Here is a 24752-nt window from a genome sequence, read left to right as displayed (position 1 = left end):
TATCCCATGATGTTAGCATTTAGCTCACAGAGCTACCAGCTGTAGATTCAAGATTCAAGATTTCTTTATTGTCATTGAGCATGACATGTCAATGAGATTTTCATTGCAACCCCCAAACAAGATAATAAGAAAGATAAGAAAGATTAGAAAGAATAAAATTAAGATAACTACAATAAAATAAACCAACATGCAATAAAAATGTTCGTAAATGCAATTAAAAATATACCAGAATGAAAATATACTAAGGCAATAAAAATATACTCAACAATAAACAATAAAATATGCCAGTGAGCTGTACCAACAGAATAAAATATACAAGCAGAATAAAATATACAAGCAGAATAAAATATACCAGTGAAATGTACTGACAGCAGCTGAAATATACTAAAATGTATATAAACAGTAAACAATAAAATGTAGCCTCTAAAGTTGCCAATGCAGCAGCTCTTGTGTTGTTTCTGTGGTTGCCATGGCTACACAGCGACAATCAGCGGTAATTTGAAAAAAGAAAACATCATCAACTGCATTTAACATCTTTGCACATGTTGGCTGTACTAGGTCAACAGGCATCAGGATAAGATAAGATAAGATAAGATACACTTCACCATCAACGTCAGTTTAACCTGAGTCACGTCTGGAGCATCAGTCTGCAGGTGTGCTGATTCGTCCCACCTGTCTCACTGTATAAGAACCAGGTCACAGGCAGGTGAGACGACAAGCCTGTGGACTAAAATCGTCATGTGAAAAAATACAATCTCCTTATCTTTGAAAACTCATTTGCTCTGCTGTTTAAAGTCATATGTTATATTATTATATTTAAAGGAGTGACGAGGAGGAATTCCACATCCACGAACTGAGGAAGGTTTGCAGCGTTTCAAACCAGCCTCAAGCTTCGGCTAAATCAACCAGTGCTTGTCTTGTATGTGCTGTATTCATTTAAATGGCTTCTGTTTATTATCTCTCACTGAAGGACTTTTGCTGCTGTTCACCTGTCCAGGTGTAAATTAGCTGCTTGCCAGCTGCGGTGTTGCTTCCTTTAGGAGAACCGTGGAGATTATAGATTTACATCGAAGACACTGGAGGCGGCTGCGACCGCTTCCTGCACCTTCAGCCTTGTTTTTAATGGTCGATGACATAAAAGTTCCATAACACAGACAGAATGAGGTGTGTGTGTGTGTGTGTGAAGCAAAGGTTAAGTAGGATTTCTGCAGCGGCTGTAAACTCGCACTCACACAAACACAAACTTCAGCAGGCGTTCGACGGCGTCGAAGGCGGAGATCAAAGCGAGCGCGTCGACCTGGAAGCGCTCGGAAAACATCAACATCAAATGAAGAGCAGGATGACATCTGAGAGGAAAACACCTCAAAGAACATCCATCGCTCAGCGCCTCCCCCACAACACACACACACACACACCTTGACCGGCTCTGTGTGTGTGTGTGGGTGTGTGTGTGTGTGTGTGTCAGTGAGCAGGTTTACCTCCATCAGTTCGGGTCAGTTCTTTGATTCACTGACAGAAATCAGAGTTTTGGTGAAAAATCATGTTCAGATTTTAATTATTGTGTTTTTTTTCTTAAAATCAGTGAAAACTGGCCGTTCTGCTGCTGCAGTGAACTGATAACCAGCAGAGATGATTCCTCCTGGAATATGGAAAGTGGAATAAAGTGGAAAATTTGTCACTGTCCCCTAAAAACAGCGTATCTCATAATGTAATCTTCTCATGCAGCTGTTTAAAACTTCATGACATTTTTTTTTTTTTACATAATTTAAGGTTAAAGTTCCCTAAAAAGTCTCTTCAGACTTTGAGAATATTCTCAACCCATAAAGGAACATTAAGTTGATCTGTTTTAAAGATCCCCACGCAGGGATCCACAGTGATCACCTGTTTGAGCTCGATGGTGAGTGTCCATGTGTCCAACGCTGTATTTTCTTTAATATTTTTGGTGGCATTTTTAGATCTACTGAGGAGATTATATATTTATTTATGATAATTATATTAAATGTGTGAATTTGCTGGTTTCATTGGTTGCTTGGTTTCTGTTGATGACCTTTATGTCATAATTGTGCCAAATGAGAACGAGTCCTCGAGTGATGTCACTCGAGTCAGCGTCGGCCGCAGACTACACACTGAAATAAATCTGTCGGTGAGCTGAGCAGACCTCTGCAGCTGCTGCTCATACAGGCTGCAGCTACATTAGCTGCTACTAGCTTAGCACAGCTGAAGCTCAGGCTGTGGCTGATTTTTAATTTTTTAAATTTAATTTCAAATTTTATTCACATTATTGATCCCAAACTGGGAAATTATTCTCTGCATTTCACCCATCCCTGTTTTTGAAACACACACATGCACATGCAACATGCAGTGAACACACAGGAGCAGTGGGCTGGGGTTAAGTGCCTTGCTCAGGGGCACATCAGCCGGCTAATGGGGGGGGGGGGGTTACTCCACCACTACCAAATTTTTCTGCCAGTCCGGTGGGGGAATCGAACCGGCGACCTTCCGATCACAAGCCGCTTCTCCAGCCTCTAGGGCTCTAACTTTTGACAAGGAGGATTAAAAAAGATGAAATCAGCAACATTTTCCTTCCTTTTGTTTTAAATTGTCCGTCATGAGTCCAACAACGTGAGCTGTGAAGAACTCGCAGTGTTTATGTCGTGGATCTGTGCTGTTTATGTGCTTCCTCCACCTCAGGTCAGGTAATAATACATATATATTTATATTATATGGCTTCTTTTTATTGTGGAACTGTTTCTCTGAATCACGTTGAATGTGTCTGGATGCTGGTGAATGAACTCCTCTCAGGCTGGTGAATCTACATTCTGACTCAGGAGCTCAGGATGAGGTGATGATGCAGGAGTCTCCTTCAGGCCTTTATTATTTTATAATCCCAGCAGTTAATTTAATTACTACAAACAAACGGAGACACAGTGAACCTTTACTTCCCCTGGAGGTCAGGACGAGATAATCCAGCAAATACAGACGTTTCTGAGCCAGACCTGAAACCACGACTGCCTAAAACTGTACACACCTGGACTGGATGAGTACACACCGAGTACTGCAGTAATAATACTCATATTTACAGCAGTAATACTCATGCTGCCCCCCTCCCGCCCCGCGTTTCACTGCGTCTCCCGTCCCCTCTCCTCTCTCTCTGTTCACAGCCTTATCTGCTCTCCACCAGGTTATTAGTTCCTTTGCCATCGCCATGGCAACAAAGCGCTGCGCCTGCCTTACCGCTGTCCATTATGTTTCGGAACAGAGAGAGAGAGGGAGGAAAGAGAGAGAGAGAAGAGAGAGAGAGGGAGAGAGAGAGAAGAGGGGGAGAGAGAGAGAAGAGGGGAGAGAGAGAAGAGAGAGAGAGAGAGAGAGAGAGAAGAGAGAGAGAGGGAGGGGAGAGAGAGGGAGAGAGAGGGAGAGAGAGAGAGAGAAGAGGGGGAGAGAGAGAGAGAGAGGGAGGAGAGAGAGAGAGATGGAGGAGAGAGAGAGAGAGAGAGAAGAGGGGGAGAGAGAGAGAAGAGAGGACATAAAGAGAGGTAGGAGACAGAGAGAAGAGAAAGAGAGGGAGGAGAGAGAGAGAGAGGGAGAGAGAGAGAAGAGGGGGAGAGAGAAGAGAGAGATGTAGCAGAGAGGAGGATCAAAGCAGCTCGGTCACTACGGCGACTGGCGAGGATGAAACCAACAGTCTCTTTCTACTCCAAACCATAGTGGACCCCCTCTGTGTGTGTGTGTGTTTGCGTGTGTGTGTGTGTGTGTGTGTGTGTGTTTGGTGTGTGTGTGTTTGTGTCTACATTCTGCAGCAGTTGTGACTCGTTAAGGCCTGAATTTACTCCTGAAGTGTCGATTAAAGAACATACAAATACATTATGTGGCCAAAAGTATGTGGACACCCGTGCTCATTGGTTGAGGTCTGCTTTTCCTGGTTTGGTGCTCTTCGTCCTGATGAAGGGAAATCTTAATACTGCAGGGTACAGATATATCGTAGACACCGTCCATTCAGCCGGGTGTATTCTGGGTCTTCTCCTTCCTGATGGATGAGTCTGGAACACCTCCAGAGGAAGGCGCCCAGGAGGATCCTGATCAGATGACCCACCTCAGCTGGCTCCTTTCAACGCGAAGGAGCAGGGGCTCGACTCCGAGCTGAGAACAGCTCATGACCACAGGTAGAAGCAAAGGCTTAAAGTTTTTCAAACAGAGCTTCTGATCCTCCTCATTTAGTGCAAACTAAAAAAGACATTGAACTGAGTTGAATTTCACAGAGCTGCTCTGGCTGATGCAGATCGACAGTGTTTTCCTGACTTTTGAGACGTTGCTGTGTTTGTAAGATATGAGTTTCTTATGATTTCAAAAACAAACTATTTCAAAGAACAAAACACAATAAAGACACGATGCACTTTGTTTTTGTTTAAAATACGAATACAGATAAAGATTTAGTCTCCAAACAAAAAGGAAGACAAAACTATGAAGGTTGAAACAGCAACAATCAGTTTTTTCAAAACGCAGTTTGTGCGTGCAGCCTGAAGGCTGCTGCTCCGGCAGGCATGGATCACCTCACGGATCCACACCACGTCGTCATGCTCCGTCATTACTCACGAGTCCACCTGAAGTGTGTGCGACTCGAGGGCTGCACAGAACACTTCCTGTCTGCCGTTCAGACGCTCAATAATCTACTTTATCTGAGAAAAAGCTACGAACAGGAAGCCGCAGATCTAATTCTGCAGTTAATCTTTGATCTGGATTGTGCAGCTGATGGTCCTGTGCTGCATTTTCAGATGTGCTCTGACTGTTCATATAGATTTTATGATTATGTGCATGAGCTCCGCGCGTCCTGTGAACTGCAGGATGTTAATGCGTCCTCCTGTAGGTCTCTGTGACAAAAAGGAACAAACAAAAATAATCTCAGAGGCAGAGGACGAAGCATTTCTGAGAAGTGTGAGCAGAATAAACACTGAGCCCGTCAGATTTGGCCTGATGATCTTCAGGTGCAGCTCGTTCCTCAGCTGACTGTTCGAAGCTGCAGGGGAAACACGCTGCTAATGCACGACAGGATCGCCTGTTTCTTTCTCGGCTGAAACATCCTGTGAGCGCTGAGAGCGTCACATCCTGCAAACACCTGTTCGTGCGACGCAGCTGAAAACCAACAAACTTCCTGTGCTTTAGACAGCAGGTGAACTTCCATCTATTGGATCATCTGGAGACAGACGTCTGACACCTGAAACGGTCTCAAAGAAAACACAAGGTGAGTCATGTTAGCTGTTATCAGGCGTTTCAAAAGGCTGAAGTTACCTTCTTCATTCAATAATGTTTTAATGTAGCTTAGTTTCATATTTTGGGAGTCAGATGGGGACCTTTCGGCACTCTCACATCTGTTAAATGAATGAAGCTAAAGCATTTAGCTTAGCTTAGCAAAAACTGGAAGCAGGAGGAAGCAGCTAAAACAATGTCTACGCTTCAGTTTTTGAACAAATCACATGTTGATTATTGAATTTAGGAGGACTTTTACCTTTGGCTAGCTGTTTGCCCCTGTTTCCACTCTTTGTGCTAAGCTAAGATAAGCTAAGCTAATTGTTTCTAGTTTCTATCTTAATATTTAACACACAGATATGAGAGTGGTATAAATCTTCTCATCTAAGTCTGAGCAGAACAACACATTTGCAATGTTCCTGCACCAAACATAATGATTCAAAAGTTAAAAGATGAAGCAGGAAGCTGATTCAGAGGAAGTCGAGAAGTCAGGTGATGAGATGCAACTCACAGGTCAAACTTAGAACTGCACGATGATGACGAACAGTTCTGCTCAAGAAAAGTCAAAATGCAACTTCTGAAGCTGCTCGAAAATGACTGACCGACCTTTTAATGCAGGGAATAAAACGGCAGATGAACTATTACAAGTGATGGTGCAGCCTTACACCCCCTCTATTTTTCCTGTGGATGGTTGCTGAGGTTGAGGCGGATCCTCGTCTCCCCTGTGCCGCCATGTTGCACGATGATACTGTGAACCAGGACGCTTTGTGAAATACAAGAAGGTTCAGCAAAGTTCAGCGGAAGGAAGAAACAGATTAGAAAGCAACATTAAGAAAATATATCAAGCATATGAAACGTGTCAGAGAGGAAAGTGGGGGGAAAAATCTGGAAAGCAGCTTAGAGCGGAGCTGCGGCACTTATGCCCAATTAGAATGCATATTTTAAGTGGAGTTAAACCTGGTGAAATATTCATGATGTGCCCCACTGCTGCAGGAGGAGGAGGAGGAGGAGGAGGAGGTGTGATTAGGTGGACCAATCTGCCTCCGGGGGGCGCCATGCTCCCATCGAGTGGCGTGAAGAGGAGACCGACTCTGCCGCTGCTGCTGCTGCCCACTCAGCCTGCTGCAGAGAGGATGACAGGATGGAGGGAAGAGGAGGCAGGTATGATGGACGGACAGACAGACAGGCAGGCAGACAGACAGACAGGCAGACAGGCAGACAGACAGGCAGACAGACAGGCAGACAGACAGACAGGCAGGCAGGCAGGCAGACAGACAGGCAGGCAGACAGGCAGACAGACAGACAGACAGTCCAATAGTAAGTCAGACAGACAGACAGACAGACAGACAGGCAGGCAGACAGACAGACAGACAGTTTACTTGCCCGGCTCTGCTGACGATCCAGTGATGTACTGCTCCTGCATCAACACGTAGAAAGTCAGTGTTCAGTCCCGGTGACGGCCTCCAGCTGCTCAGGACGGAACCCACAGAGTCCTCTGAAGGGTTTCTGAAGGTTCTGGTTCTGGTTCTGTCTGACACACGAGAGACGCTTCAGTTTCTACCCGCGTGTCAAACCACCAGAGACGACTGACAAGACGCAGTCTGTTCCCGTCGACTGTAATTAGTGAAGTGTGAAGCTCAGAGGCAGATAGAGACACGGACAGATGGATGAATCGCAATCACAAAACCACAATCTGAGTTCAGTCAAAGAAGAAGGTAAAGCAGAAAAACACAGATCACACATTTTAACCTGGAACCAGAACCAGAAGCTCAGAGGACTAAACATGTTAGAGCCTGGCGATGAGCTTCAGTTGAATACTAATGTGTGTATCAGGATGTGTTTCATTGGATTTCACAGATTAGTACAGGAAATAATTACCCTACTGATGTAAATACACAGGTGAGTTCAGGTGCGTATGGTATGTGCAGCGCTGCACCTAACGCTTACTGTCATCGTCTCATTGATGAGACCTGTGGAGTTTTCTTGGAAACGAACAAAAGTTTTGTTTACGTTCAGTGTGACTGATCAACATCTCCAAAGCCGACGTGGAAAGTATTTTATATCTGGAAGTGCTCTCATCATGTTTACTGGCAGGCAGACTTCTTCTTCTGCTCTGCTGGTTCACTGCAGCATCTCTTCGCACGTTACCGCCACCATTTGATTGGCTGAATGATGAATATTGATCATTAATCAATAAATTGTCAAAAATAATGACAACAGGAATCAAAGTGATGCTCACCAACAGTCTCATAAACACAAATCACACTTCATCAGTTCAGTTTCTGTCAGTTAACTGATCGCTTCATTAGTTTAGCTACGAAGCTAACAGTTATGGAACTGCTGTGTGTTAGCAGCGTGACGATAACAGTTAGCATCATCGTGCTACAGCTTTTTCGTTTTTAGTCGACTGTCATTGTAGTTTATCATATTTTTTAAATCAATATGATAACAGGATGCTAGTTTTATGTTAGCATGATGCTACTCTTTAATCATTTTAGTAGCACCTGTCACATTATAATACGATGCTAGCAGAGCAACGTGATGCAGTGACTGTATTTTCTGTCATGGTACCATTAACTGCCATGTCTTTATGTTAGCATCATTTTGATACCATGTAGGTGGCACATTAGTCTTTAGCATTAAATTAGCCCCATTCTGACAGAAGAATATTGGTTTGGCATCATTTTGGCTTGTTGTTGCTAAGTTACGGAGGGTTTGTACTGTAGTTCTGCTTCATCTGCAGGGACCAGGTGGAGACAAGAAGAACTGAGACCAGGTTCTGACGGTGGTGGAGATTCTTGAACGTGAAGCAGATTAAAGAAACCTGCTGATTATCAGTAACACACGTCCACTGCAAACCTCCGCTCATCAGCACCACCTGCTGGCAGCTACTGATCACACGACATCGCCCGTCAGCCAATGATAGAACTTAAACACAGTTACTGTGTGGAATATAATAAGACCACAATATAATTTAATCACACACAATACGCCATGTACAATAGTTCCAACAATTAGAATAATAATATTGGAATATGATAATCCAACGCTGAACTATAAACTATAACACTGCAGGTGTTTGTGGTGCTGATGTAATCACCACCTTAACCTCCACCCTTATCAGCATGTTAGTTCATTCTAATATGAACGTACATTTACTGCAGGTGTGAGGTTCTGACGTGTTCTGACCTGGAGACACATTATCAAACACGTGGCGCTCATCAGTTACAGACCTCAGTGTGTTAGAGGCAAATTACCTCCCAGAGAGTTTGATTGATTTTTATTCCGATCACTGTTTTGTGATCGTTTGGTTTTGCTGCACTCTTCCTCTGACCTGCACTGAGCGTGCTCAGTGACCACACCTGGACACTCTCTTTAAACCCGCACAGAGCGTGCTCTCTGAAGCCTCTTTGTGTTTCTGCTTGAGGGTTTTGATGGCGTGGAGGCTGCCGGGGGCGTTGACCTCGCTGTGGCAGGTGTCTTCTGCGGCGTGGGACAGGAGACGCTGAGCTCAGACAAGGGCAAAGTCTTAAAGAACTTAACAAACCCGCATGCTTTCCGAGAACTTCTCAAGGTTCCCTGTTAAAAGTGTTTATTTCGCCGTCAGAGTGACTGCAGATCGCTCTCGCATTAAGACCGTTAACCAGCTTGTCCTTGGCCGCCTTCTGTGCAGGAAATGGCAGCCAGTAAAGAAAACTCGGGACCGTCAGAGCTCGAGGACTCAGACGCGACTTTGCTCTGATCCTTCATGAGAACGAAAAAAAGAAACACTTTGGCTTCACCCCATTTGTGCTTTTATTCAGACTTTTCTCTTCACAGCACGATTAAACTGAAATTGACGTCAGGAACAATGAGAGGAGATAAAAAAGATCCAACCTGAAGAGTCAAATCCAGTAAAGGAGCAGCAGGCAGAGCTTCCGCTCCATCACCTCCACCTCAGTGGTGTAAAACACCAGACAGGACGACTGACATCGCTGACGTCTCAGGACGGCGCCGCGGGACGATTGAATGGAAACGCCTGCAGTGAGCGAAGCAACCAGCTGCATGTTTGAGGTGATAAAAGCCTTCAGGATCGTCCTCCTGCTGTCTGATTCTGACTCGTGCTGCGTTCACGTCATCGGACGACGCAGGAAAGTTGTACGATCGCAGAGTTTGTAGCCTGAGGATTAAAAGTACTGACACTACAACACCACAGCCGGTAAATGTGAGTTTTATTACCTGGAATTTGGCCGACGTGAGGCGTCCATATTTGTTTGGTTTTTAGTTTAGTTTTTTTTTTTAAGCTGTTGAACTCTCCCAGTTTTCCTGCAGACGCCGTCGTCATGGCGAGCTGTCAGGTGATTCAACAGGTTGTAAAGAAGCCCAGCATCTCTGGGAATTATGGTCACACTGTGCGAACGTGCAGGTCATGAGTTGCTGTTGTGTGTCCTTTATGTATGAAGCAGAAAGTGTGTTAATGTAACCCATAAATACAACATTTCTATACTTATACTACATCGTGTAGTTTCCACGTGAAAAACCCCGAAACGATGACTTTCAAAGGGATCTGTTGGACGGAGCATCATGTGTTGTTAACATCCAGCACATTTTAAAGACACGCCTCCTGCTTCACCTTTGATCCTCTGTTCTCTGCTGCTCGCACAGTTTTCTCGAGTAATGAGGAAGATTGCTGACATTTCAGGTGCATCATGTTCAGTTTGATCTGAAAATAAAGTGCTTCAGATAATCTGTTGGTCTGTTTGCTTGCGTTTCTTCACCTCTCAGCCTGTTTTTATTACTGATGAATGATGAACTCCTAAAAGAAGAATTTTCCATTAGCGTTGCTGCTTTTATGTATGTATGTGTATAATATGTTCTGTCATCACGTTTTGTTTCACTTCAGAAATGTTTATAGCTAAAAAGTGCTAACAGGAAAAAAATACTAATTATTTTCTCTCTCATGTCACAACAGGTTCTCTCTTCTGTTTTCACTGATAGTGTTCAGACGCTTTGTGTCACGATAGAAAACACCGCCGACTGTTCCACGCAGTAATTAGACACAGAGGCACTGACTCTCATTAGATAATGTCACAAAAGCAAATAGAAAAGCTAACGTAATGAGTAACTATAGGCTGCAGCTGACAGCTGGACGTGTGCTGCAGTGACTTCGGGCGAGCTTCTGCGGGGGCAGACGTGTTCTCACCTCGCGTGTCGGGCAGCGTCTTTGTAAACTCCTCGCAGGCTGTGAGTGCGGTCAGCCGCCAGGAACAGAAAGACTCTCTGCAGGTGAAACAGCAGACAGTTTAGAGGCGAGCGCGTCGAGCTGCAGAGAGCAGAAACAGGCCAGGTAGAACAAATGGAAGCGTGTTGTGTTCTGAGGACGACCGAGACCTTTCCACTCAGACGCCGGGAGCTGCTGCAGGGCTGAGAGAGAGACGGGCGGGGGGACGTTCAAGGCTCAGAGAGAGACAGGAGGGGCTGGAAAAGAGACCGGCAGGCAGGGAGACAGGTAGGCAGAAAGGAGACAGAAAGTCATGAAGAGGGAGAAACAGCAGGAGCTGATGGAGAGACGGGACAGACAGGAAGACGGTGCTGAGGGCGAGCAGCTAGACAGGATGGTGGTAAGACAGGCAGCGAGAGAGTCAGGATGCACTGACTCTCCAGAACGTCTCCAGAACTCAACGGCTGCCGTCCGGGTCTTAGGCCGGAAGACAAGCCGGCAGGCAGAGAGACGTGGGGTGGACGGCCGATCTGCAGCGAGACAGACTGAGAGTGAGACAGGAACACAAACGGCAGCGCCTCGTCTCCGCAGGCTGCGCAGCGAAAGCAGCGCGATAGCAGCAGCTGCAGGTCTCTGTCGGCGTGCTGGACGCAAAGACCAAAACACAACCACTGCAGGTGGAGCTGGAAAACTGAAGAGATGGAACTGAACTGTTAAAAATAGATTTGGATCATGACTGTGTGCCTAAAGCATGAGTGAGACACGCGTCCTCCGTCCACACAGACGGCTGAAAACTGAGGATGAAATGCATCTTGTGTAAACAGGCTGTAAGAAGGAGGAAGACAGGCTGACAGACAGGCAGACAGTCAGGCAGGTGTGAAAAGAAGGGAGGAAGACGAGCAGGTGAAAGAAAATACAGCGGACAGTCACTAAGACATGCAGTGAGACAGGAGAGAGACAGAGCGACAGTGGTACAGAACAGCAAAACATGAAGACAGACAGGTGGACAACTTTAATGTCAGAGAGTTAGACAGGCAGCGAGACAGACAGACATGGAGACAGGCTATAAGACAGTAAGACAGGTAGACACATTGTTAGACAATGTGGGAGCGAGACAGACAGTCATTAAAGCAGTAAGAGACAGAGACACAAGTCAGTGAGACAGATGGACATACAGTCACAGAGACATCAAACAGGAAGCCAGGCAGACAGGCATGTAGTGAGACATGTGGTGGAAGTGAGAGTACGGGGACAGTGAGACAGGCGGTCAGACAGACAGGCAGGCAGCCATGGCGGCTCCACATGTTAGCTGGAAGAGGCCATTTAATCATGTTTCAGCAGCAGTTGGTGGCGAGCGAGCAGCAGATGCCTCGCCATCCGACGGCGATTAATCCTCCCACCGCTCCTGAGCCGGCCGCCCCGAGCCTCCGCCGTCACCACGGCGACGGGCAGCGGGAACACACGGACGAGGTGAAGGTGGGACGGAGGCTCGGGGACGGCCGCTCCACCGGAGGGTGTCTCCCCGCCGGCCGTCTGTTTTCCCCCGCTCGTCCTCTCTGCAGACGGCAGGAGGACCAGCTGGGTTCCTCTGTCTCCATAATGTCTCCACGCTGCCACTGAGCGTGTGCGTGTGTGTGAGTGTGCGTGTGTGAGTGTGCGTGTGCGTGTGCGTGTGCGTGTGTGTGTGTCACGGTTGCTCAGGGCCGGTGTTATGTTGGATTTGATGTTTTCAGTGAGCGTTTGGTGAAAACACTGTTTCAGGAAAATGAAACGACTTCCTGTCAGGATTTCACATTTAGCTGAATTTATGGAAGTGGAACTTTGTGAGGAAGAGACGCTGAAGCTCTTCATCACTGGATTCCTGCAGCCGCTTCCTGCCATGAAAACAGAAAAGCTGCTCCATCACAGATTGTTTGGATAATCAATTGTTCACGATGTGCTGCTGCTCTGGTTTATATCACTAGCTGATGAAACCGTTACTGTCCTACCACACGTTTTAACCACTGGGGAGGCTTTGGTATTAACTTTAATAAGCAGAGTCTTTCATGTGCTGTTTTTCCATATGGGGGCTCACTGAGCTGAACCATGCAACACATCCCAGCTCATCGTATACAGATGCTTGGTCAGGACGCTCTGGGTCCCCTTAGCATCACTTTTTCAACGTGCTGTCAAGTTAGCAAGAATAGCGATATGATATCTGATTAGACTTCCAAAATAAAGCTCGCTGAGAACAATAACAAGCGTGGTTAATGTTGTGAAAAGGTTGCAGTTTGCTTCGGTTTAGGAAAAGATCAAAAGATTTGACTTAAAATTAATGATTCTACCTTTTACGGCTCAGGCAATGAGAACCAGGACGCAGACGCAGAGAGGAAAACAAAAGTTTTATTCAACAAAGTAGAACTGAGGACGCCAAACGGGAAGATATCAAAAACTAAGTATCAACTCAAAGAGCTACAAAACACAAAACACCCAAAAGGGGAAAATGATACAAAGTAGCAACAAAAGATCTAGACAGAAACTTGGGAGGATCACTCAGGTAAATCTGCGAAACTACAATGAACAGGAAGCGTGGTTAGATTCTCCTCAGGAGCGAGACAATGTATGGCGACATGAGGGAATAATCTGGCACCGGACGAGTGTTTGGTCTGGGCTGAAGTAGCCAGCGCTGATGGGCTGATTAGTGTCAGGTGTGTGCAGTCAGTTTCCCTCCTGAGGAGATCGGCTCCGCCCCTGCTCATGTACCTGTAGGCAGAGAGAGAGAGACAGGAATGAGCACTGGATAACAGACAGAGATCTTGACATGACACAAACACCATAACAGACAGTCTGTAGAGTCTATCAGGCTACCTGTATGTTGAAAAATGACACTAAACGGGGACCCAGAGCCTCAAAAAGTGACACAAAGCCTCCAGATGTGATGAATGGAGAGGGAGAGCCGTTTGAACCGATCTCTTTTCCGTCTAGGAATATTTAAAATAATCCACTGAACAAATACGTCCACATCTTGTTGTGTTGACCTGTTTTCATTGAAACAGCGCTGCACAGGAAGTTGTGCTAACTTTGTGATGAACGCATTACTTTTCCTGCCTCACAATAAAAGCCTCCCACGGCTTCGCTGGAGGAAAACTTTTAATGTGAAGCAGCAGCTGCGAGAAATGTTTGCATTATCGGAAACTTAACAGAGAGCTGCAGAGAGTGATGCAGAAACGGTAAAATGAGGTTATCTGAAAGTCGGAGCATCAGCATACTGTAGGAGTGAAACGAAACTCCGAAGCGCACGGCAGAGCAGCCCCGTTTGTCGAGCCAGTCAGGAGCAGGCTTCGCTTTGTGGGAGGACGCCGTCATGGTTGACCTCTGCAGCCTGTCCCCTGCTGCGAGGACGGCGTGACGCCAGCTTAGCACAGAGCAATGAAAGTGAGCTAAACTGTGCTATGAAAAACAGGAAATACAGCCCTTTGATGAAGCGAAAGCGAAAACAGACACACAGAAAAGTCCCGACTTTCTAAAGAATGTCCCAACTTCTAAAAAATGTTCAAAACATCCTTCAGTCTCTTTTAAAAAAAAAAAACTTTTCCAAAAAAGAAAAAAAACTCAAGGTTTTCAGTTTATCGCCCACTTTAATGTGATGAAGTAATGATTTCATCTGTAGTTCTCTGTCCATCGAGCGACAGTCAGAGGAAATGTGTCCGTATGGATTTCCTCCTTTAAGTGATCGATCTGACGGTTTGACCGCCTCTTCCTTCTCCTCCTCTTCCTCCTCCCAGTGGTCTCTCTGTAGCAGCGTGTTTGCGTTGCAGCCAGCAGTCAGCTTCCTGTGGCTCGGCTGGATGCTAATTGCGTCCTGGCGGCGGTGGCGGTGGGGCTCCCGGCTGCAGAGGCTGCTCCTTGCATGCTGTCAGCCAGGTGATGCACGCTCTGCACGGCTGCCGTGTAATGGGATGCAAACACGGCCCGATACGAACTAAGACAAATACCCACGGCCGATCCTGTTGCATGTCATTACGGCGGCGGCGGCATCTGGAGGGTTGCAGAGGTGGTAATCTGTCGGCATGCATATGTATGGATGGATATTTAGATTGTTTCAGCGCCGGAGAGAAGCAGCTGCTGTCTGACTGTTGCTGTTAATTCACTTCATTGATGCCAGAGAACAAACACTGCTCACGCCGTCCACGGGGTCAGACTGGAGCATGCTGGGACATTTTTATGGAGCTTTTAGGCCGCACCTCACCTGTCTGGCGGGGTTGAATGACCTCCGGTGTGTTCGTCCATTCAGCCCGGACTTCTGCTCGAGCGTTTCACTTGAATGAAGGAGTTCACAGTTAAACTGCAGGAACGTGCTGCGAGGCCAAAACTGAAAGTTTGAAGTGAGCTAACACACGAACATCGACACGTGCCTCTTGACCAATGACATTTCTTGATCACGTGCAGAATAAATGAGCAGCTGCGCACACGCTCCGACTCGAATGAACACACGCAGATTGAACCGGTGTGATTCAGCAGCAGGTCTGAAAGTGATTTCACCTCTGGGGTCCTCAGGTGTGTTTTTTTTTTAAAGACTCAATTACCCAGCGATCCCATTGGCTGTTAATCCTTGAAGCGCCTTTCATTCAGTTTAGGATGAGAGACCCGAGGATCAATACTGAACTATTGAAGCTCGGCCCACTCCCATTCAGAGCCGAGTGCAGAATGAGCATTTATCTCGCTGACTGTGTGTGTGTGTGTGTGTGTGTGTGTGTGTGTGTGTGTGTGGTCATACCTCACAGACAGTCCAACACGTGACTCAAATATTCAGTTTATTGTTGAAACATCACAATCCTGTTGATGAGCTGTAATAAAGACATTCCAGAAAACCCAAATGAGCCAAATGTGTCGATGCCTCCTGACCAAAGCAACACAAAAAGTCCACATCCTAAATGTCAAACTCAGACACTGTGTGTGTCCAACCATCCACCCTGACAACACCACACCACCGTCTCCTTCTCAGAGAGGACGACCGCCCCCCCTCGTGGCCCAAATGTTGAAAAACACGTACTAAAGTGCCCTCTTAGGAGCCAAAACGCACGTTAAAGTGCCCTCTTGGAAGCCAAATGTGTGCTACAGTGCCCCCTGGGAGCCCAAACACGCGCTAAAGTGAAGTCCTTTTCACCCCTGCCCTTCAAAAAGTCTGTGCACGCCACTGCCCCTCGGCGTATCGGACGAGATCCTGCCAGAATCGGAGGTGTTGATGCAAAGCGGACGCTTCAGGCTGGACGGACTAAGAGTTAATCCCGATGTCTTCCTGTGATGTTCTGGACGCGTTCATACTTCACGTTAATGTTCGCATGCAGGCAGGTTCCAGGACGTGGTGGAAAGCCTCGACACTACAGGGAGGTGTCCACATACTTTTGACCATGTGTCGCATGAGACACTGAACAAAAATGTTTTTCCACAAAAAAAAAGGGAGAAAGTGTTTGTTTGAGTGTTAAAACCTCCGTTCTCGAAAATGCATCATCCTCACAGATGCTGAAGTTCAGCCGCCAGCTGACGCTGTATGTTCTGCAGGAGTGTGTGTGTGTGTGTGTGTGTGTGTGTGTGTGTGTGTGTGTGCGTGCGTGTGTTTGAGCTGAGCCGGCAGTCTGCTGCAGCGTCCTCTCCTCCTCCAGCACATTCAGCAGCTAACCAGGTTACGCCTGAATCGGATTATCAATTTCTGGGCTAAGTTGAAATCTACAGATTGCGGGCGGGAGCGGGAGTGACGGGCTAAGGAGCGCGCTGTCAGGACAGATTGATGGAGCTGCTCATTCACGGCGACACGGGGCCCATTTATAAAGCAGTAATTGCTGCTGTGATATCGACACTCTTCCCGCTTCGACCTTAACCCCTGCCGCCCTCCTCCTCCTCCCGCTCCGTGCTTTCACACACTCATCCAGCTCACATAATGGCTTCATCTCGTCCGGGAGCAGCGTTTTGTAAATCAAACTGTTGATTTTCTTTCCCCCTCTGAACGTTCCCCGGGCTGCTTGTTAGCTCGGCACGGCTCAGAACGTCCACGTTAGCGGCTCGTTTTGTCCGTTATCGAGCCCTCAAAGACGTCAAACCGGTGACAGACGTCGGCCAACAGGATGAAGATGATTCATTTTGTCCTTCTTTTCAAAATGTTTGAGTAAAAAAGAAGAGAGATCACAGGATGAAGACTCGAGGTAGCTGAGGTAACGTGGCCTCGCTGGATGACTTTAAGTCATTGTTATGAAAAAATGCTAAAATGAGGAAGCAGACTGATAAAGTGGGTTCAAATGTGAGCTGATGGACATGAAAATGATCAGATTCATTCAATGTGATGGAGAAATTACATCATCTCTGATTTTACTGTAATTCTCTACTTTCATTTAAATTCAATTTTGGGCAACATGTTACTGAACAGTAACCGCACTCTAACTGTATTTCTGCCCCATTACTATTTGATCTTATTATATTTATGTCATTTTATTCTATTTTTACTGGTTTTATTTCCCTGCCTGTGGTTCTAGAGGCTCAGACGCATTTCTCTGCCTTGTGTAAAACACTTTGAGATGTTTGTACAAATGAGCCCGCCTTGTTATTCTGGACGTTCAGACAATAATAACTGAAGATTAATCCCTGTTGTCTTCTCGGAGCTGACATCCTGCTTCCATGAGCTGCTTTATCTTCTGATCCAAATGAACTGATGCCACGGTTTTCTTTGGACTTCTGATGGAACCATGTAAAATTAAATAAAATGGAAATCTTGGGTTAAGAGCGAAAATGCAAACCTTTTCTGTCTCTTATCAAAAAGACAAAAAAAACCAACCCCCCCCTTCTGACCCACTAATACTCTCCACACAGTCGCTGTCATATAAACGTTTTTAGGACTTAATAATAGCCAGAATGGTTAAAACGGCCATTTTAGGGCCATGTCTGAAGCAGCTGAGGAGGTGAGTCACAGCCGGGGGGGGGGGGGGGGGGGGCAGTGAGAGATTACCTAGCATGGCTCTGCTGTTCCTCGGAGTGACACACCGGCTCGCACATTTAGTATTCTGACTCCACGCTGGCTCAGATCAGATGTGTTATCACACGCTGGAGTGCAGGAGATGGGATGCTAATTTAAACCTGCAGAGGGAGGAGGAGGAGGAGGAGGAGGAGAAGGAGAAGGAGGAGGAAGAGGGAGCTGAACAGCCATTAGAAAGAGCCAGCCAACAAGAATGAAACGGTGAATTATATCCAGAAAAACAACGAGGCAAATAATGAGCTTCATGTGGTTAAATAACGTTTTTATTCTAATGAATTAAACCACGTGAACGTCCCTGCTTCAGTTCATTAAGAACATTTACTGCATGTCACCACAAAAAAAACCCTCAGAAGTTTAAAAATCTGTCAATGTCAAATGAAGGCAGAAACGATTCTTCAAAATAATAATAATTGTACAAATTAATGTGCACTAACCTCTCAAATCTTTGTCACAATACAATAATAATTTACAGCCAATATGTACATCAGGAATGTGCTATAATGACAACATTTCTCAAACAACATCCCCAAAAGGAAACAAACAGAGCCATATTTTTCTTTTATATAGTCGCTTGTATAATACGTACATATATATAGTCAGCTTTTATTTTGTATTTTGTTTTGGGAATTTCTCTATTTCTGTTGCTATTTTCTTTCCAACTGCTATCACATGCTGCTGCAATACCCAAACTTCCCCAGCTGGGGATTAATAAAGTCTTATCTTATCTTATCTTATCTTATTAGCTTCTTCTTAATCAGTTAGCAGACTACTGTCCACAGTGAGGACACAACTTTACAGAAACAACGATTAAAAGTCTACTGCGAGCTGCTGTGAGGACAACGTAGCCTGAAGCATCGATTCAGATACGGCTAATTGTTTTAGCTTATTGGTGACAAGCTGGGTGAGACTGATGTGACTGGGGAGCTATGGCTAAAGAGCTAGCTAGTAACACCGACACTAGCTACCAGTTAGCGACTAGCTTGCTAGCTTCATCGCTCTGTGAACGTTTGCAGGTTCACGCAGAACGTTAGCTGATGCTTGATCTGTCAGTTAGCTTTGGATACCTAGCTAGCTAGGCCTAGCTTAGGTGCCTCAGATCAGCCTAGCTTGAGGACAAAGAGGGAGATGCTGGGACGTGAACGGTTGGACTGCGTCTGGTCTCCCCGCTGTAGTTTAGCCTCTCCGAGTTAAATTCAGGGGTTTTCTGTCTTTTTCTGTCTCTTCTTCTTTCTTTTTCTTTCAGCTGCGCCTGCTGAGCTCGGCTGCCAGTTTTCATCCTCTTTCATTACTCCCTCCCATTATTCCCTAATTTCCTTCCCCTCGCTCTTCGGGCACCTTTTGCACAAAGCAATCAGCCAGCAGTTAATGTCTGGGACTAGCCTGCTCTGAGTGTCTGTTTTTTCTCTTTATTCTTTTCGGGTTTTTCTGAGGAAATGAGAGGAGACAAAAGCAGACGCCGCTTTGACCGCCTTGGCCCTCGTCCTCGCCATGATCGCTCAGAAACGAGGCTGTCGAGTGGACGGTTTAGTCGGAGTTGTTTTGTCGAGCTCGCGCAGTAATGAGTGTGTTTGTCTTCCCGGAGAGCCCCGGCGCCCGGTTCCTCCTCTCTCTGAGTGCGATTTGCTCGGCACGCCGCAGACAGGAAGCAGACGCTGGTTGCCGCCACGATCCGGGCACGCAAAAACAAGCTTGAGGATGAAGTTCAGTTTATGCGAGGAAGAAATAAAAGGAGGCAAGCTGATTGGCTGACACATCAGATGAACAGTTTCAGCTAAAGTCGATATTTAGTGGTTTTGCTGTTAACCATGGCAACCACACTCAGCACACATGCATCAGGCTGGAGGGGACACAGTGGACTCCCGGGTGTCCACACAGACAAAATAATAACGGAATAATTCAGTGAAGTGTGGTGGGATTCGTCACCTTGGGTCTTTAATAAGAAATCAGCAACAATTAACATAAAAAATAAAATGACATGAAACTAATGAGCATAAAGGAGTTTTACTTTTAATAACCAAACCAGCCTGATCAGCAGACTTTTTTACAATTACAACTTTATCGTTTTATATTCATTATGTTCATGTTTGATAGTTTTAACCACACCTTCAGAGGCGTAGTTAGCTCAGCCATCAACGATCACAGATCCAGTCCAGTTTTATGAGGAAAATCAAAATAAGTCAATATTTATTCCCATTTTTTCACCTCTGTTGTCCTCAACTCCAAAAGACCAACCCAGGAGTCCAGCACCTCATGCTTCAGTCCAGTCCGGTAGATAATCCAACACATGCAGAGCCCTCAGAGTCCAGCTTTCTCAGAAACAACCACACCCCGTAACCTCGATCTTTATCGATGCACAGACAACCAGCAGCATCACTCACATGCTTGTTCTAGAACTTTGAATCTCTCCAGTGAGAACGTCTGTTAGTGGAGTTCAGTGGGTCAGATCCCAGGCGTCGGGGGCCCATGTTGGCTGAAGGTCTGCGCCCCCCCCCCCCCCCCCCCCCCCCCCCTTCCTCCAGGTCAGCTACCACCACATATAGAATCTAATTCTGTGGACTCAACCTTGACCAAAGCGTGTTTGTTGCGTGAACCTAAAGTCTGAACGTGAACTCTGGATTCTGCATTGATGCACCACCCATCCACCCCGACCGCCTCGCTGCCACTCTAAATGTTCGTTCATTCACTCAAACTAACCCCGACTCCGACGTAATCCAGGCAGCGATTACGTTTGTCAGCAAACCATCATTATGAAAGTCCATCCAGGAGACGGGGTTGTTAGGGTCAGTCCTCACCCAGTCCAGACGGAGGTGGTGATGCTCTTTGGTAGAACTTCTGCGCCTGATGTCAGACGGCGGGTGGATATTTCCACTCTGCTTGCTGACATCACACTGTGGCAGGAATAAAGATTAAGCCTTGAAGAGGCTCATTCACACCTTTTCAACATGTGGTTATAATGTGTTGTTTGGACACTGAGACTTCGGTCCCAGCTGTGTTTCTGTGGCTTTCTCCTTGTCTGTCTCTGTTGATCACCTCAGCTGTCTGTGTCTGCTTCTCTCCTCTGCTTCATGTCTCTGTTAACATGAATTAATGAACTGAATCAATAAACATGAATGGAGCTAATGCTAACAGAGCTAACAGAGCTAACACTAACTGAGCTAACAGCTAACGGTGCGAATATCGCTAACGGCGGTAGCGCTAACAGAGCTAACTGTGCTAACAGAGCTAATAACGGCGTTAACAAGGGGGCGGGGGATGGGGTTTTCATTATGCATTTGTCTGTGTGTGTGTGTTTATGTATCTGTCATTGTGTGTGACTGCGTATGTGTGTGTCTTCGTCTGTTTCTGTGGCTTTCTACTTGTCTGTCTCTGTTGATCACCTCAGCTGTCTGTGTCTGCTTCTCTCCTCTGCTTCATGTCTCTGTTAACATGAATTAATGAACTGAATCAATAAACATGAATGGAGCTAATGCTGACGGAGCTAACAGAGCTAACACTAACGGAGCTAACAGCTAGCGGTGCGAATAGAGCTAACGGCGCTAACGCTAACAGAGCTAACTGTGCTAACAGAGCTAATAACGGCGTTAACAAGGGGCGGGGGATGGGGTTTTCATTATGCATTTGTCTGTGTGTGTGTGTTTATGTATCTGTCATGTGTGTGACTGCGTATGTGTGTGTCTTCGTCTGTTTGTGTGTGTGTGTCTGCTTGAACTACACAAGCAGCCCAACCTGCTCCTACATGGAGATGTGTCTGGTATATGTGTGTCTGAATGTGTGTGTGTGTGTGTGTTTGTTTGTGTGCCTGTGTAACTTCTGCCCCACCTGCTGATAATTACCTCTCTACCTCTCCCACTTTTTACCTGTTCCTGTTCAGTTTTGACGTGCTTGTTTTTAATCACTTTTTAGCTGTTGGTTAGCCCTGCTTGTGTGTGTGTTTGTGTGACTACTTTCTCAACCTTTTTGGCAAAGCGCTTGGTGAAGCTGAGTTTAACTGTTTGTTGGATGGAGATTGTTTTCAAACAATGCCCTTGTTTTGACTGAGCTCGTTAAGATAATCATTCTCAGGCTTGTTGTCCTGCAGATGTGTGTGCGTGGGTTATTGACCGGTGTGTGTGTAAATGACAGTTGCACCTGTTAAACTCCTCCCTTGAAAAGCGGCTTTTCGCTGTCGGTTTCTTCCGAACAACTTGCGATTGTGTCAAAACCGTAGCTGCTATCAAAAACCGATTACACTGTGAGATGCGGACAAGTCTGGGCCAGATGTACGTGTGTTTTATGTCCAGATATTCTTTAGAAAAATGACAAAATGGTCGACTTAAAAAGACTCTGCCACTCAGAGAACAGGAGTTTGTATTGTATGCAGTGAGATTTGGGTTCGGCGAACCTCCTGAACTAAATCCTCTGGTGAGAGAACCGTACCTCGTATCAGAGTGTACTATAGATCATCGGACTCCCGAGAACTTCCTGAGTCCGTCCATCTCCTCGTTTTATTCCTGACACAACAACTTTTCGTTTTATGGCGATCTAAAGACAGGAGGCATTTCTGCTTTGCTCACAAAACAGCTCTGAATTTAACATGGGACTTAATGGGAGAACAGGAGGGCGCTGGCTGCACAAAACGTCTCACTATTAAATTCAGTAAGTCTCTCGGCTTTTTCGAGGACATCACACGAAAGAGGACAAGTTTGTCTACAAAATGAGCCCAAAATTATGCGTGTAGAGTGTAATTTGTGGCCGTAGCGACGAGAAAAAGAGAAGATTTTCAGATCGTTTTTAGACTCTGTGCCACTCTAGCACGCACTCTAGCACGAACATTCCGCGCAATACACACCCATTATAATCTCAAAATTTCCCGCCAAACGATCACTGTCATTGAACAGTGACTGATCAAAAACTATAGGACCAATCAAAATGTGGATGAACACACCAATAGACCAGACTTGGGTCTACATTTTAAAGTTGAAATGAAGTCTCTCGGTGAATGTATGCCTGAGCTACAGATGTTTGAAAAACTCCAATTTCAATCTTGTTTTTTTCGCCCGTCCCATTCATTTCTTATGGGAAATTTATCGCAGTTTTTCGCGTCTTACGACGCGAAAAACTGCGATAAATTTGAGAAAGTAATAGCACACCGATCCCGAACAATACGCACGTTTTGATATATAATTTGCGAGGGTTTTCTCAAAGCTGTGGGACGAGTTTGAGGACGAAAACTTGGAGGAGATGAAAAATAATAACTAGAAAATTCCCCCTGGGAAATTTTGAAAGGGACACGGGTGTGTTCGAGCCGACAAAATTATCTACGTTTTAAAGTTTGAATGAAGTCTCTAGGAGAAACTATGGCGAAGCAGCGGACAATTGAAAAGGCTGCAATGTGAGAAAACTGCAGATATCAGAGGTAGTCAGTCCTTGATTAATGAATTGCTCTCAGCTGTGTTTCTGTGGCTTTCTCCTTGTCTGTCTCTGTGATCACCTCAGCTGTCTGTGTCTGCTTCTCTCCTCTGCTTCATGTCTCTGTTAACATGAATTAATGAACTGAATCAATAAACATGAATGGAGCTAATGCTGACGGAGCTAACAGAGCTAACACTAACGGAGCTAACAGCTAGCGGTGCGAATATAGCTAACGGCGCTAACGCTAACAGAGCTAACTGTGCTAACAGAGCTAATAGAGCTAACGGCGTTACCACGGGGGCGGGGGGATGGGGTTTTCATTATGCATTTGTCTGTGTGTGTGTGTTTATGTATCTGTCATTGTGTGTGACTGCGTATGTGTGTGTCTTCGTCTGTTTGTGTGTGTGTGTCTGCTTGAACTACACAAGCAGCCCACTCTGCTCCTACATGGAGATGTGTATGGTATATGTGTGTCTGAATGTGTGTGTGTGTGTGTGTGTGCGTGCGTGTGTGCCTGTGTAACTTCTGCCCCACCTGCTGATAATTACCTCTGCACCTCTCCCACTGTTTACCTGTTCCTGTTCAGTTTTGACGTGCTGTTTTTAATCACTTTTTAGCTGTTGGTTAGCCCTTTTTGTGTGTGTGTTTGTGTGACTACTGTCTCAACCTTTTTGGCAAAGCGCTTGGTGAAGCTGAGTTTAACTGTTTGTTGGACGGAGATTGTTTTCAAACAATGCCCTTGTTTTGACTGAGCTCGTTAAGATAATCACTCTCAGGCTGGTTGTCCTGCAGATGTGTGTGCGTGGGTTATTGACCGGTGTGTGTGTAAATGACAGTTGCACCTGTTAAACTCTTCCCTTGAAAAGCGGCTTTTTCGCTGTCGGTTTCTTCCGAACAACTTGCGATTGTGTCAAAACCGTAGCTGCTATCAAAAAAAACCGATTACACTGTGAGATGCGGACAAGTCTGGGCCAGATGTACGTGTGTTTTATGTCCAGATATTCTTTAGAAAAATGACAAAATGGTCGACTTAAAAAGACTCTGCGACTCAGAGAACAGGAGTTTGTATTGTATGCAGTGAGATTTGGGTTCGGCGAACCTCCTGAACTAAATCCTCTGGTGAGAGAACCGTACCTCGTATCAGAGTGTACTATAGATCATCGGACTCCCGAGAACTTCCTGAGTCCGACCATCATCTCGTTTTATTCCTGACACAACAACTTTTCGTTTTATGGCGATCTAAAGACAGGAGGCATTTCTGCTTTGCTCACAAAACAGCTCTGAATTTTAACATGGGACTTAATGGGAGAACAGGAGGGCGCTGGCTGCACAAAACGTCTCACTATTTAAATTCAGTAAGTCTCTCGGCTTTTTCGAGGACATCACACGAAAGAGGACAAGTTTGTCTACAAACTGATCCCAAAATTATGCGTGTAGAGTGTAATTTGTGGCCGTAGCGACGAGAAAAAAGAGAAGATTTTCAGATCGTTTTTAGACTCTGTGCCACTCTAGCACGCACTCTAGCACGAACATTCCGCGCAATACACACCCATTATAATCTCAAAATTTCCCGCCAAACGATCACTGTCATTGAACAGTGACTGATCAAAAACTATAGGACCAATCAAATGTGGATGAACACACCAATAGACCAGACTTGGGTCTACATTTTAAAGTTGAAATGAAGTCTCTCGGTGAATGTATGCCTGAGCTACAGATGTTTGAAAAACTCCAATTTCAATCTTGTTTTTTTCGCCGGTCCCATTCATTTCTTATGGGAAATTTATCGCAGTTTTTCGCGTCTTACGACGCGAAAAACTGCGATAAATTTGAGAAAAGTAATAGCACACCGATCCCGAACAATACGCACGTTTTGATATATAATTTGCGAGGGTTTTCTCAAAGCTGCGGGGCGAG

This window comes from Chelmon rostratus, chromosome 9, assembly GCF_017976325.1.
Source record: "Chelmon rostratus isolate fCheRos1 chromosome 9, fCheRos1.pri, whole genome shotgun sequence".
Classification (NCBI taxonomy): Eukaryota; Metazoa; Chordata; class Actinopteri; order Chaetodontiformes; family Chaetodontidae; genus Chelmon; species Chelmon rostratus.
Note: the sequence above shows the minus strand (reverse complement) of the source record.